General features: G+C 42.0%; 1 protein-coding gene across 2 annotated transcripts in view; it reads right to left on the bottom strand.

The window, feature by feature from the left end:
* The window catches only part of XIAP (X-linked inhibitor of apoptosis, E3 ubiquitin protein ligase), a 29,434-nt gene extending 27,506 nt beyond the window's left edge, over positions 1–1,928 (bottom strand). The window contains exons 1-2 of one of the 2 annotated variants that reach the window (XM_012727044.1): positions 1,841–1,928; positions 1,468–1,594 (exon numbers count right to left, since the gene is read on the bottom strand). The gene's annotated coding sequence lies outside the window, so the exon portion shown is untranslated. Of the gene's footprint in view, positions 1–999; positions 1,034–1,467; positions 1,595–1,840 lie in introns of those variants that run through there. The other variant, XM_004685774.2, reaches the window with a different exon arrangement.
* Between the last annotated feature and the right edge of the window lie 10,083 nt (positions 1,929–12,011).

Here is a 12,011-nt window from a genome sequence, read left to right as displayed (position 1 = left end):
ATTTTTACCATCTTATATTAGAACAAAAGGACAAAACCGAATAAGAAATATGAACAATAATTGGGCGGGCTCTGCTAGGAGCTGGGCTGACATGAACCACGCTGGATTTTTACAAGAAACCACTGATCTGTAAATAAACATATACATACCATGGATAGTTACTTATATTGCTATACACAGTGTGGCATTTAAAAGGTTTTTAATTAAAAATTAGCTAATGGCAAAAATTCAAATAGTAACACAAGGCTACGTGTGAGAGCAAAGCCTCCCATCCCTTTCCACCCTCCAGCAATAACCAGTTCCTTCAAGTATACGTATGTACAAACATTTTAAATCTAAACTGCTGTCACCCCTTAAATGATGGTGAAAAATATCTCAAGCAACCACCTCTTAAGTAAACATGCACAAGTTGTGAACAGTATAGCACAATGTGGAAGAGCTTCAGGAAGGACACTGAATTAAACAGTTATTTTCCTTGCTTGGAAACTATGTGGAGCGGTTGCAAAGAGCAGTGAGCAAGAAGCCAGTCAACCTGGGTGCTAAGCTAAGCAGTCGGTTTACGGTAGGCAAGCCATGAAAACTTTCTGTGCTCTAGTTTCTGCTTTAAATAAAACCTTCTCACCAACTCTAAAATGTTAGAATTCTAAGATGGCCGTCTGTAACAGTGTTCTCTTGAACTGGTTCTAAGAAATGCTAAGTAAAATGAACACTTAGCACCCTCCGGTCTTACAAAAAAACAATCCTGTGTGGCCACTATCAAGGTATAGTTGGGAGAATACTAGTGACATCATTACATTTGAAAGCATAGTAGTAGGTTATTAAAATCTGAGGTTTTTTGCAAAGCTTTGATTGACATTTTCTCTTTTTGGAAGTGGAGTGGGTGGTTGCTTAGTTTCAGCAATAACCACTCCCCCTACTCCCCTCCAAGAAACCAATTGAGTATATTATGGGACGAAAATAAATAAAACTGAAAGTTAGACTGAATTTTGTTTTACTCACACAATATGCTAGGGTGCTGACTAGCACAGCAAATATTACTACTCAATTTCCTCTTCCGGAAGATCTTTGACTTCTATTCTTTCAGTTTCACACGCTCTCACCACACATTCCTCCCGCAGCTCACAAGCCACAGGCATCACATGGGAGGGGATGGGGTGAGGGCGGTCCCTCTGATGATTAAAAAAAAAAAAAGTTATTTGACTAGTTCTACCTCAGGGGTCTGGGTGTTTAGGGAGGCAGCCAGGATGGCCTGTAGCCACCCACCCACCCACCCCTCCACGCTTTCCTTCGGCCGACCCGGTTACCCGGGCCGGGAGCCCCTGCCGGCCACCCCGGGCGGGCGCGGCCTTCCCACTCTCCCCCGCAGCAAGGAGCCCAAGGGGAGGGATGGACGAGGAGACCAGAGAGGGCAGAAGGGAGAGCAGAGCAGGCGAGAGGGGAGGGGGAAGCTGTACTCACAGTACCCACCGCGCCCGGAGAGCCGGCCCGGATCGCCCGCGGCGCCCTGCGCGGTCCCGAGGGGAGGGTGCTGGAAGATGGGCGGCCCGAGCCACAGTCTGGAAAGGCCAACTCCGCTCAGCTGCTGGGCCCCAGCCTAGAAGGAAACGGAAGTCCCTTCGTCTCCCTCATTCGCACCCGCCAGTCCGCCCATGCCCGGGGGAACCAGGAGTCCGGAACCAAAGTGGGCACGTCAAGGCCTCGACGACACGCCGGGCGCGGTCTGTTCGTGCGGCGGTCGCGGCCGCGCCCCTGGGAACCCCCTGCAACGTCCTTCCCACCGCCCGGCCGGCCTCCCGCCATGCAAAGCCCCTCCTTTCCCTTCCGCCATTTTCGAACTTACCCCTCGGCCCAGTGTCCCCCCGATTGGCGCTGAGCCCGGTCGGGCCACCGCCAAGGTCCTGCCACTTCCCGGGGCCGGAAGGGGGCTGCTAGGACCAATGACTCCCTCGCCCCCCCCACCCCCCCTCAAGCTGGAGCGGAGAGGGCGCGCATGCGCAACGGGCACCGCGCAGTTCCCGCCCCCCACCCTCCCCCCAGTTGTTCCAGCTTTACGTCTTTGAGGCTCTGAAGTGTTTTTTTCCCACGGTTTTTACCTGCGGAGCCCTGGGGTTGAGGGGTAGGGTAATGGAGGTAAAAGGGAGGTCAAACTGAAGGCAGCAAACGTATTGAGTTGCTACTATAGTCCAGGACATGGAGAGCAACAGGGGAGGATTGTTGGAGGTCATTTTGGTGACTAGCTATGTAGGTCTTTATAAATCTGGTTTTTGTTGAATAAACCTGAAGTCCTTGAAGGATTTGGGCAGAGAAATGACAATGATCTGACTCATCGGGATTAACTGACTGCTGTGAATAGACTACAGGGTTTGGGACACGAGCTGGAAGACCAGTGAGGAAGCTTTTCCAGCCCAGTGGAGTTGATGAGAATTGGTGATATTCTAGATAGATTTTAAAAATTGACATGACAGGATTAGCTGGTGGGATTCAGGGTAGGAGAGACAGAAATTAAAAGTGACTGCAAGCATTTTTGAAAGAATTACAAAAATGAGTTACACCTAGATCTTATCATAAATGAATTTACGACATAGGTGAGCTAAATAAAGCAGGTACACACATAGATAGCTATACTGCCTGGCAGAAACCATCGTGCTCCATAACACAGACACCAAATCAAGTACCCAGTAAGATGAAAAAGTCCTGGAGATGCCTTCAGCTAAGGGAATCAGAGAGAGCCTGGGGGATAAGGACCATCTTTTTACCTAGACAGATGGGGCAAATTAATTTGATCTAATTAATGAAAGTCAGGCAAGCTTGGAGATAGGTAGGGACATAGTGAGTAGTTCAGTTTCATTGGAATATAGGTTAGAGAGACAACTACGAAGAGGCTATGCTTACCTGTATAAGGATGTTTTATTTTAATTGTTTTTGGTTGAGGAAAAAGAACATTTAGGGAGGGAAAGAATGAAGGTATATTAACTTGAATCATGTGAAATGGTCAATGTTCCACAACTGCCAAATGTCCCAACAGCAACGTAATGTGGTTCCACCCAGTAGGAAGAAAATGAGGAAGAGATAGGATCACGTATGAGCAGTGGCGTTGGCCTTGAACAAGAAACAAGACACATCCACAGAGGCCAAAGGGCAAGAGTGGTGGCTTGTGTGGCCACACCTCAAAAGCAGCTACATTCTATGGAAAGTAAAATGTGTAGTGATTTACTGAGGAAAACCACAAAGGTTTGGCACTGGAACACTTTTTGCAAATGCAGTTATAAGTGAAAGCCCAAATAAAATGGATAAAAGGCAGAGCTGCCTTCGGTGAAAGGGGTTAGGGAAAACCCTAACTTCCAGGTTTTGCCTTTTGAGTCATCATTTTTATTTACTTTTTTCTTGCAGGAAGGAGTGCACACCTGCATAGGGTTTCTCTGGTCTCATCATCAGTGAACAACCTTTGTGAAGATTAGTCATGTTGAGCCCTATCTGTGGCCAGCACCTGTTTCTCAGTCTCCTGACTCTTAATCACTAACCTCTTATTCCCTCCTTGCTGCCAGAAGACTGCAGCTGTAATTTCCTCCCTTTGACACTTATAAAGATGCCTGCCCTTATCTTGTGCCAGCAAAACTATCATCTCCAGCCAGCCCTCCCTTTCCCGTCTCTGCCTTTATCTTCCAGGGACCCAGTCATACAGAAGAGACTTGTTGCTTATGTGGGGTGAGGAGGAAGAATATAGTCTCTTTCAAACGAATGGAAAATTGCACCTGGGCTTTCTGAATCTCACTCTATGGTCATACACCACCAACTCAGTCTGCAAAAGCCTGATGATCCAACAGCAATATCATGACTACGATGACCTAAAAATACTGGAGTTGAGGTCTAGAAAAAGATCACCACCCAGGGTACCACTGAAAACTGTTTGGAAAGATTATGAACTAGTGGTCAAAGATATCAATGGCCCTAAGGGAGTGTCCTGAATATTTATAGATAATAATAGCATTTACTGAATATCATATGCCAGATAATACATCTTTTATCTCTTGCAATCATCCTAGTAACCAATGAGCTAAGTGTTCTTTTTATGCTGGTCTTCACACAGAACCTAGAATTGTGCCTGGCACATTGTAGGTAATCAAACCAGATCGGGTCACTCTTCTTCCTAAAACTCTGCAATGACTTCTCACTTGGTAAACACAAGCATAGGGTGCTGTGGGGGCTCAGAGGGGTGCCCTAGCTTGGGGAGGATCAGAGCTGGGTCCATCAGGAAGGACGAAGAGTTAACTAGATGAAACAGTGGGAGAAAGTCATTCCAAGCAGACTTGTCAGCATGGGCTCACTCCTGGAAGTGAAACAAAACAGCACACACTTGGGGAATGACAATTAATGCCTTATGACTGCAGTGTAGTTGCTAGCATTCACTGAATGATTTTATGCCCACACATTGTTAATGCATTACATGGATAATCACATATAATCCTCACTCAACCCTATAGAGATAATATCCTCACTATACATACAGAAAACTGGGTACAAAAAGGTTTTATTGTCCAGGATCTCAAAATTAATGAGTGGTGGAGATGGGGATGGGTGGTGATGGAGGATGGAGCCCAACAATGAGCTAAGGCTCTAGAGAGGTAGGTTCCAAATAAAATGTTCATGTATTAGGGTCCTCGTGGCACAATGATTTAAAGTGCAGCAGAACAAAGCTAGCCTCAGCACTTCAGCACGGGTTCTTTCTCCGGTCAGGAGGTGACCCACACAGCCTAGCATACTTCTCCTATTTGGCCCACCCGCTGCTCCCCTCCACAGTGTACTTCGTCAATCTGCCTGTCCTGCTCCCCACTCTGTCTGGTGAATCCTCTCACTGCTCCTGGACCTCTGGCCTGTACCCAGTTCTGTATGCATAAATAAATAAAGATTTAAAAAAATCTCATGGGCCCTTGCTGGTGAAGCAACAGGTTAGAGCACAGCACAATGAAGCTATGGCAGCTACTGCAGCATGAGTTCAATCCCTGGCCAGGGAAGTGACCCATATGGTGTGGCAGACCTCTCCTGTTCCTCAGCAGTGCTTTTCAGTAGATCTATCTGTTCTGCTCCCCATTCTGTCTCTGGTGAATCCTCTCACCCCCGCACCTCTGGCCTATACCCCAGTTCTCTATACATGCATACATAAATCATTTTTTAAAAAGCTCATGTATTAGTCTGCTAGGGCTGCCATCCCCAAATTTCTCTGGATTGTTATTGTAACCATTATCATAGGTATAAAACTGTTCAAAATATTTTATGCATTTTAATAAACAAATTGGAAACACAATAAAATCAAATTTTATGGAATTCCAACATTGAATGAGCTAGATTTTCCCCTTCCCATGTATATATGTATGAATACTAGTTGCTAGAATGAGAATTCAGCATCAGTCTATTGCTATTTTTATTTTTATAGATATACACGTTGAGGAACTTGTTCAAACATATACGACCATGGGATTATAAAGAGTCATAATAGCACTAGTAGTTAATTAGTTGAACTCCTGAGTTGACTGCCAAAAATCACAGTGTTCTATCAGAAATGCTTTTTTATGGTCTATTATCTGACTATCTGATTTGATTTTCCTTAGAATTTGTTGAAAGCAATGGACTGAAAACCACCTGACTTGCAAAAAGGACTTGTTACTCATTCACTAGTTATTTACTTACACAATGTTTAGGAATTATACCAAAAGACTTTTTAGCTGAGTAGTAACTCTACTTGTTTACTTTTTTACTTACATGCAACAGATTTAACTAGATACATTTGGAAAGGGCTGAAAAATTGAAATGTTTTTACACGAATGAATTTTTACTGATATAGCTTAACAATCATGTGATTCTATCTTCTGTTTTAGATACATTTTCATCAAAAATTTGGAAATGCTGATTTAAGTTCTTTCAATTTATGGAAAATGCCCATCATATCATCTAACTCGTTCAGTCAGTCCTTTTTGTCAAGAAAATTATCAAATGAGACTTATTTTGTTCTTAAAAGCCTGACTTTGGGGCTCTCCCTGGTGGCGCAATGGGTTAAGGCACCGCATTATGAAGCTCTCTGCAGCCGCTGCAGCACAAGTTCAATCTCCACCCTGGAGGTGACCCACATGGCGTGGCAGACCTCTCCTCACCCACCTGCTGCTCCCCTCAGCAGTGTACTTTGTCAATCTGCCTGTTCTGCTCCCCACTATGTCTCTGGTGAATCCTCTCACCCACCACACCTCTTGTCTGTACCTCAGTTCTGTAAGCATAAATAAATGAATCTTTAAAAAAAAAAAGCCCAACTTTGTTTTTTTCTTCAAAAGAATAAACATTACATGTAGAGCAGAAAAAAATGACTCTGTCAAGGGAAACAACCCCAGAATAGTGGTAACCTGTTGGGAGTGGGGCCAGGAATTGACTTGGAGGGGAATTAAGAATGACGGTAATATTCTATATTTTGATGGTGGTTTGGGTTACACAGATACGTGTGAATTTGTTAGAACTTTAGCTAATATTATAATTATTATTTGGGCATTCAGTGGTATGTAAATTTTACCTTAAAAATCTGTGAGCACTTAAGTTGTTTCCAATTCTTGGCTATTGTGAATAATGCTATGATGAACATGGGGGTGTGTGTAGCATTTTCAATTAATATTTTTGTATCCTTTGAATAAATACCCAGTAAAATAGTATAGTACATTAGTTACAATTAAGGAATCAATATTGATATGTTATGATTAACTACAGCATATACCCCATTTAGATTGCCTTAGGTTTTTAAAAAGATCTATTTATTTATGCATATAAGAACTGGGGTACAGGCCAGAGGTGTGGGGGGGGTGAGAGGATTCACCAGAGACAGAATGAGGAGCAGAACAGGCAGATTTACTGCTGAGGGGAGCAGCGGGATAGACAGGAGAGGTCCACCATGCCATATGGGTCACCTCCCAGGCCAGGGATGGAACTCATGATTCAGTGGCTTTGGCTAGCTTCATAGTGCTGTGCTTTAACCTGTTGTGCCACCGGGGAGGGCCCCAGATTGCCTTAGTATTTACCTAACGTCCTTTTACTGTTTCAGAATTCCATCCAGGTTACCACACCATGCCTTTAGCTGTCATGTCTCTTTATACATTTCTTTTTAAAAACATTTATTTATTTATGCATACAGGAACTGGGGTACAGGTCAGAGCTACAGGAGGGGTGGGGAGCAGAACAAGCAGACTGACTGAAATACACTGCTGAGGGGAGCAGTGGGAGAAACAGGCAAGGTCTTCTGTGCCATAAGGGTCACCTCCCTGGCCAGGGGTCTAACTCATGCTGCAGTGGCTGCAGATGGCTTCATAGTGCTGAGACTTAACTCCTTGTGCCAACAGGGAGGGCCTTTTATATGTTTCATGACTGAGACATTTTCCTGATTTTTCCTCACATTTTATGGTCTTGATGGCTTTGAGGAGTGTTAGTCAGAGGTTTTGTAGAAAACTCCTTAACTGGAATTTGTCTGATGCTTTTTTCATGAGTGATGCGTTTTGGAGAGAAAGAGCACAGAGTAAAGTCCAAATCTTGTTACATAATATTCAACATTTGATCAACATGACTTGTTACTGCTGATGTTGACCTTGATCACCTGGCTGAAATAGTGTTTGTCGTAGTTGTCCACTCTGAACTCTTTTTTGGCCCTTTCCAATCTGTGCTCTTTGGAAGGACATCACTATATTTACTGGTCAGTAAGATGTGGATAGTCTGTAAGGATGGAATACCTACATAAATTATTTGAAATTGCTCTGCATGGGATATTTATCATCTATCTATCCATTCATTTAATCATCATGCCAATAGAGACCCATGAGTAAATATTGCTTTATTGTATTGCTTAAATCGTTCCAGCTTTGGCTAAAGGGATTTTTTTTTTCAGCTGACTCCGGTGTCCTTTTGTTACGCTTCTCCATCACTGAGGGTTTTCATTTGATCACTTCCTTACTTTCTGGCAGTACAGGTTGTTTCAGACTCATCTTGAATATCTTTTGACCCACTCCCAGAATTAGCTAGTTTTGTAGGGAGTCAAATTCCTTTTATTGGAGAATGAAACTAGAAATCAAGATCTGGATGTGTTACTGGATGGTTATTGATTCTAGGTTCTCATAGCCAATGGAGAAAAAACATATGTGTCTATTTAAGCCATCTATATATACATATCCGTAAGAATTTTTACATGTAATCATCAGTATCGTAGTAAGCTAAAAATTAGTTCTTATTGATGTTTCTAACTGTAGTGCATCATCACATGGATCACGCAAGTCCTTTCCTCTTATCTGTAACCTCTCGCTCCAACAGTGAGATACATATCTTCTATTTATTTAAGTTTTCTATCCTAGTTTATTTGTATGGCAGTTTCAGAATTGTTAACCTTTATGTCCATGAGAAAAAACTACCAGAGTTCAGAACTTAAGAACAGTCCTTTTTCTTTTCTTTTTTTCCTCTCTCTCTCTTTTTTTAAAGATTTATTTATTCATGCGTACAGAACTGGAGTACAGGCCAGAGGGGCAGGGGCAGTGAGAGGATTCACCAGAGACAAGGTGGGGAGCAGAACCGGCAGACTGACAATGTACACTGCTGAGGGGAGCAGCAGGCAGGCCAGGAGAAGTCTGCTGCGCCATGTGGGTCATCTCTGGGGCGGGGATGAACTCATGCTAAAGTGGCTTTAGCTTCTTAGTGCTGTGCTTTAACCCGCTGTGCCACCAGGGATGGTCTTCCTTTTTCTTTTAATCTTACAGATTTTACTGATTTTCAAAGTTACTTAGGCTAGCAATTTCCCCCAACTTTTTCAGTCAGGAGACTTTATGCATTTGCAATAGTTATTCTTTTGTCACACTCGATCTCAACCTGATATTCTCTCTACCTCCCAAATGATATTTTCCTTAATTAGCATATATTTAGGTTCACTCCTTTTGCTATAAAATTCTATGGTTTTTACTTCATAACATAAGCTTCAGCAATGTCTCTATAGATTTGTCTCCAGCAGCAAGGAAAATATAAGAGAATAAAAATAATTGGGACTATGTAAAACTAAGAGCTTCTGCACAGAAAAAGTAAAATGAAGAGACACCCTACTGAATGGGAGAACACATTTGTACACCATGCATCTGACAAGGTACGGATATCAAAGATCTACAAAAAGCTCATACAACTTGAGGGGGAAAAAAGAAAAACAAACTCAATCAAAAAATGGGCAGAAGAGCTAAATAGTCCCTTCTACAAAGAAGACATATATATTACCAGTGGGACATGAAAAAACATTCATTACTTATCATCACAGAAATGCAAATCAAAACCACAATGAGATACCACTTCACACCCATGTAACCAGAAGCAAGTGCTGATGAGGATGTAGAGAAAAAGGAGCCATCATACACTGCTGATGGGAATGAAGACTGGCCCAGCGCCACTGGAAAACAGAATCAATGTTTCTCAAAAGATAAAAAATGCATCTGCCATACAACCAAGAAATTCCACTCCTAGGTATCCACCCAAAGAATGCAAAAATACTCATTTGAACAGACACTTGTCCTCCTGTGTTTATTGCAGCACTTATGAAAACAGCCTAAGTGTGCAAATATGGATAAGTGGCTATACAAGAAAGTGCCATGTATATTCCACACAATGGAATACTACTTTGCAATCAAAAAGATAAATTCATGCCATTCATGGTAACATGGATGTAACTGGAAGGGATCATGCTAAGTAAAATAAGTCAGAAATAGAAAAGACAAATACTGGATAGTGTCCAGTAATATGTAGAATACAGAAAACAAGACAAAGGGCTAGATAAAATCATACGTAACATTAGCCCTTGAAAGCTGATGGTAGAACCGAGACATCCAGAGAGAGAGGAGTGAGAACAAAGTGGAGAGAGAGCACAGTGGATTATGGGTGGTGTGTTGGTGTATGAGGTGTGTAACTACACCTGAAAGAGGAGAACCTGTACTTCTGAAATTTGACAATGATATATTCCAATGAGAGTCCAATAGACAATTTAAAGAAACAAAAATTCTATGTGTTTTGATAACTAATAGCAACCAAGATATCCTTTGATATGTGAATGGGTAAACAAACTGTGGCACATCCATACAATGGACTATTTTGCAATCAAAGGAATGTACTATCAATCCATGCAACAGCATAGATGATTTTAAATGTATATAGCTAAAAGAAGTAGTCAACCTGAAAAGGCTACATAATGTATGATTCCAACTATAGAATCCAACATAGAAAAGGCAATACTATGGAGACAAGAAAAATGTGAGTGGTTTTCAGAGATGAGGCAGATGCAAATGGTGTTAAGAGTAACAAAACTGGGCCCTCCCTGGTGGCGCAAGGAATTAAAGCTCAGCACTATGAAGTTATCACCAGTCACTGCAGCAGGAGTTCCATCCCCAGCCAGGAAGTGACCCACATGGCCCAGCAGACCTCTCCTGTCTCACTTGCTGCTCCCCTCAGCCAGTGTATTTCAGTGAATCTGCTCTCCACTCTATCTGCTCCCCACTCTATCTCTGGTGAATCCTCTCACACCCCACACCTCTGGCCTGTATCCCAGTTCTCGTATGCATAAATAAATGAATATTTTTTAAAAGTCTCAAAACGACTCTGTGTGATATTATAATAGTAAATACAAATCATTATATCTTTGTGTGAACAAATGGAATGTAAGACAGCAAGAGTGGATGCTAACAGAGACTGTGGGCTTTGAGTGACAGTGGTGCATCCATGTAGTTTTGGCACCTGTAACAAATGTACTACTCTGGAGGTGGATGGTGATGTTGAGGAGGCTGCACATGTCAGGGGACAGGACAGGGAGTCTATGGGAAATCTGTGTTTTCCTCTCAATTTTGCTATAAATCTAGAACTGATCCAAAAAAGAAATAGTCTATACAAAAGGGGAAAGGTTGAATGGAGGGTTACACAGGTACCCCTTTTACAATATTATTCTTTTTAAAAACATATTTCTTTTTATTTATTTATGCATATGAGAGCTGGGGTATGGACCAGAGATGTGGGAGATGAGTGGATTCACCAGAGACAGAGTGGGGAGCAGAACAGGTGGATGTACTGAAATACACTGCTGAGTGGAACAGCAGTTAGACAGGAGAGGTCTGCAGCATTGTGTAGGTCACCTCCCTGGCTGCGGATTGAACTCATGTTGCAGTGGCTGCTGGTAGCTTAATAGCACTGAGACTTAACTCCTGTACCATCAGTGAGGTTCCCCTACAATATTATTCTTCATATGTTTTTTGTATGTTGAAATGCAGTTACTGCACGATGATGCTTTTGTCAATAATGGATCACATATATGACAGCATTCCTATCTGTAACTTGGGTATATAGTTGGTCACAATATCTAGGGTCATGTAAATATACTACCTAATGATGAATTTCTCAAAGCAATGCGTGACTATGTTCCATGATAAGAGTAAAAGATGTTTGCAAACAGACATCTCCTCAAGTTTCAAAACAATATTGGATTGTATATACATGTACATACAGTTTTATTCATAATAGTAAAAAAAATGGAAATAATTTTATCAAGTAAATGAACAAGCTGTGGTATATCCATGCAGGGGAATACTACTCAACACTAGAAAGAAGCCACTGATTTGTGCAACAACCTGCAAGAATCACAAAAACATAACATTGAGCAAAAGGAACTATACATAGGAGTTCATATATTATGATTCCATTTCCAAGAATTACACATAAATGAAAATTAGAACAATGACTGCCTCGGGGGAGAGTGCTGGTGATTGATTGAAAAGAAGCCAGTGGGATTTTTTTTTTTTGCCATTTTATCTGATTTTAATGGAATAATCAGTAGTGTTAACAACACACATTGTTGTGAGACCATTTTCTTTTTTTTAATAATAGTTTATTTTTACATCATTTTGTGCATTTTTCCGTCTCATTTCTAATCCCCTTGGGCTTCCCATCACCAAATCATCCATGTGCCATCACCATAGTCCAGT

The sequence above is a fragment of the Condylura cristata genome, unplaced genomic scaffold, assembly GCF_000260355.1.
Source record: "Condylura cristata isolate star-nosed mole 26May11 unplaced genomic scaffold, ConCri1.0 scaffold00019, whole genome shotgun sequence".
In the NCBI taxonomy this organism is placed as follows: domain Eukaryota; kingdom Metazoa; phylum Chordata; class Mammalia; order Eulipotyphla; family Talpidae; genus Condylura; species Condylura cristata.
Note: the sequence above shows the minus strand (reverse complement) of the source record. Positions and strands in the feature narration are given on the sequence as shown.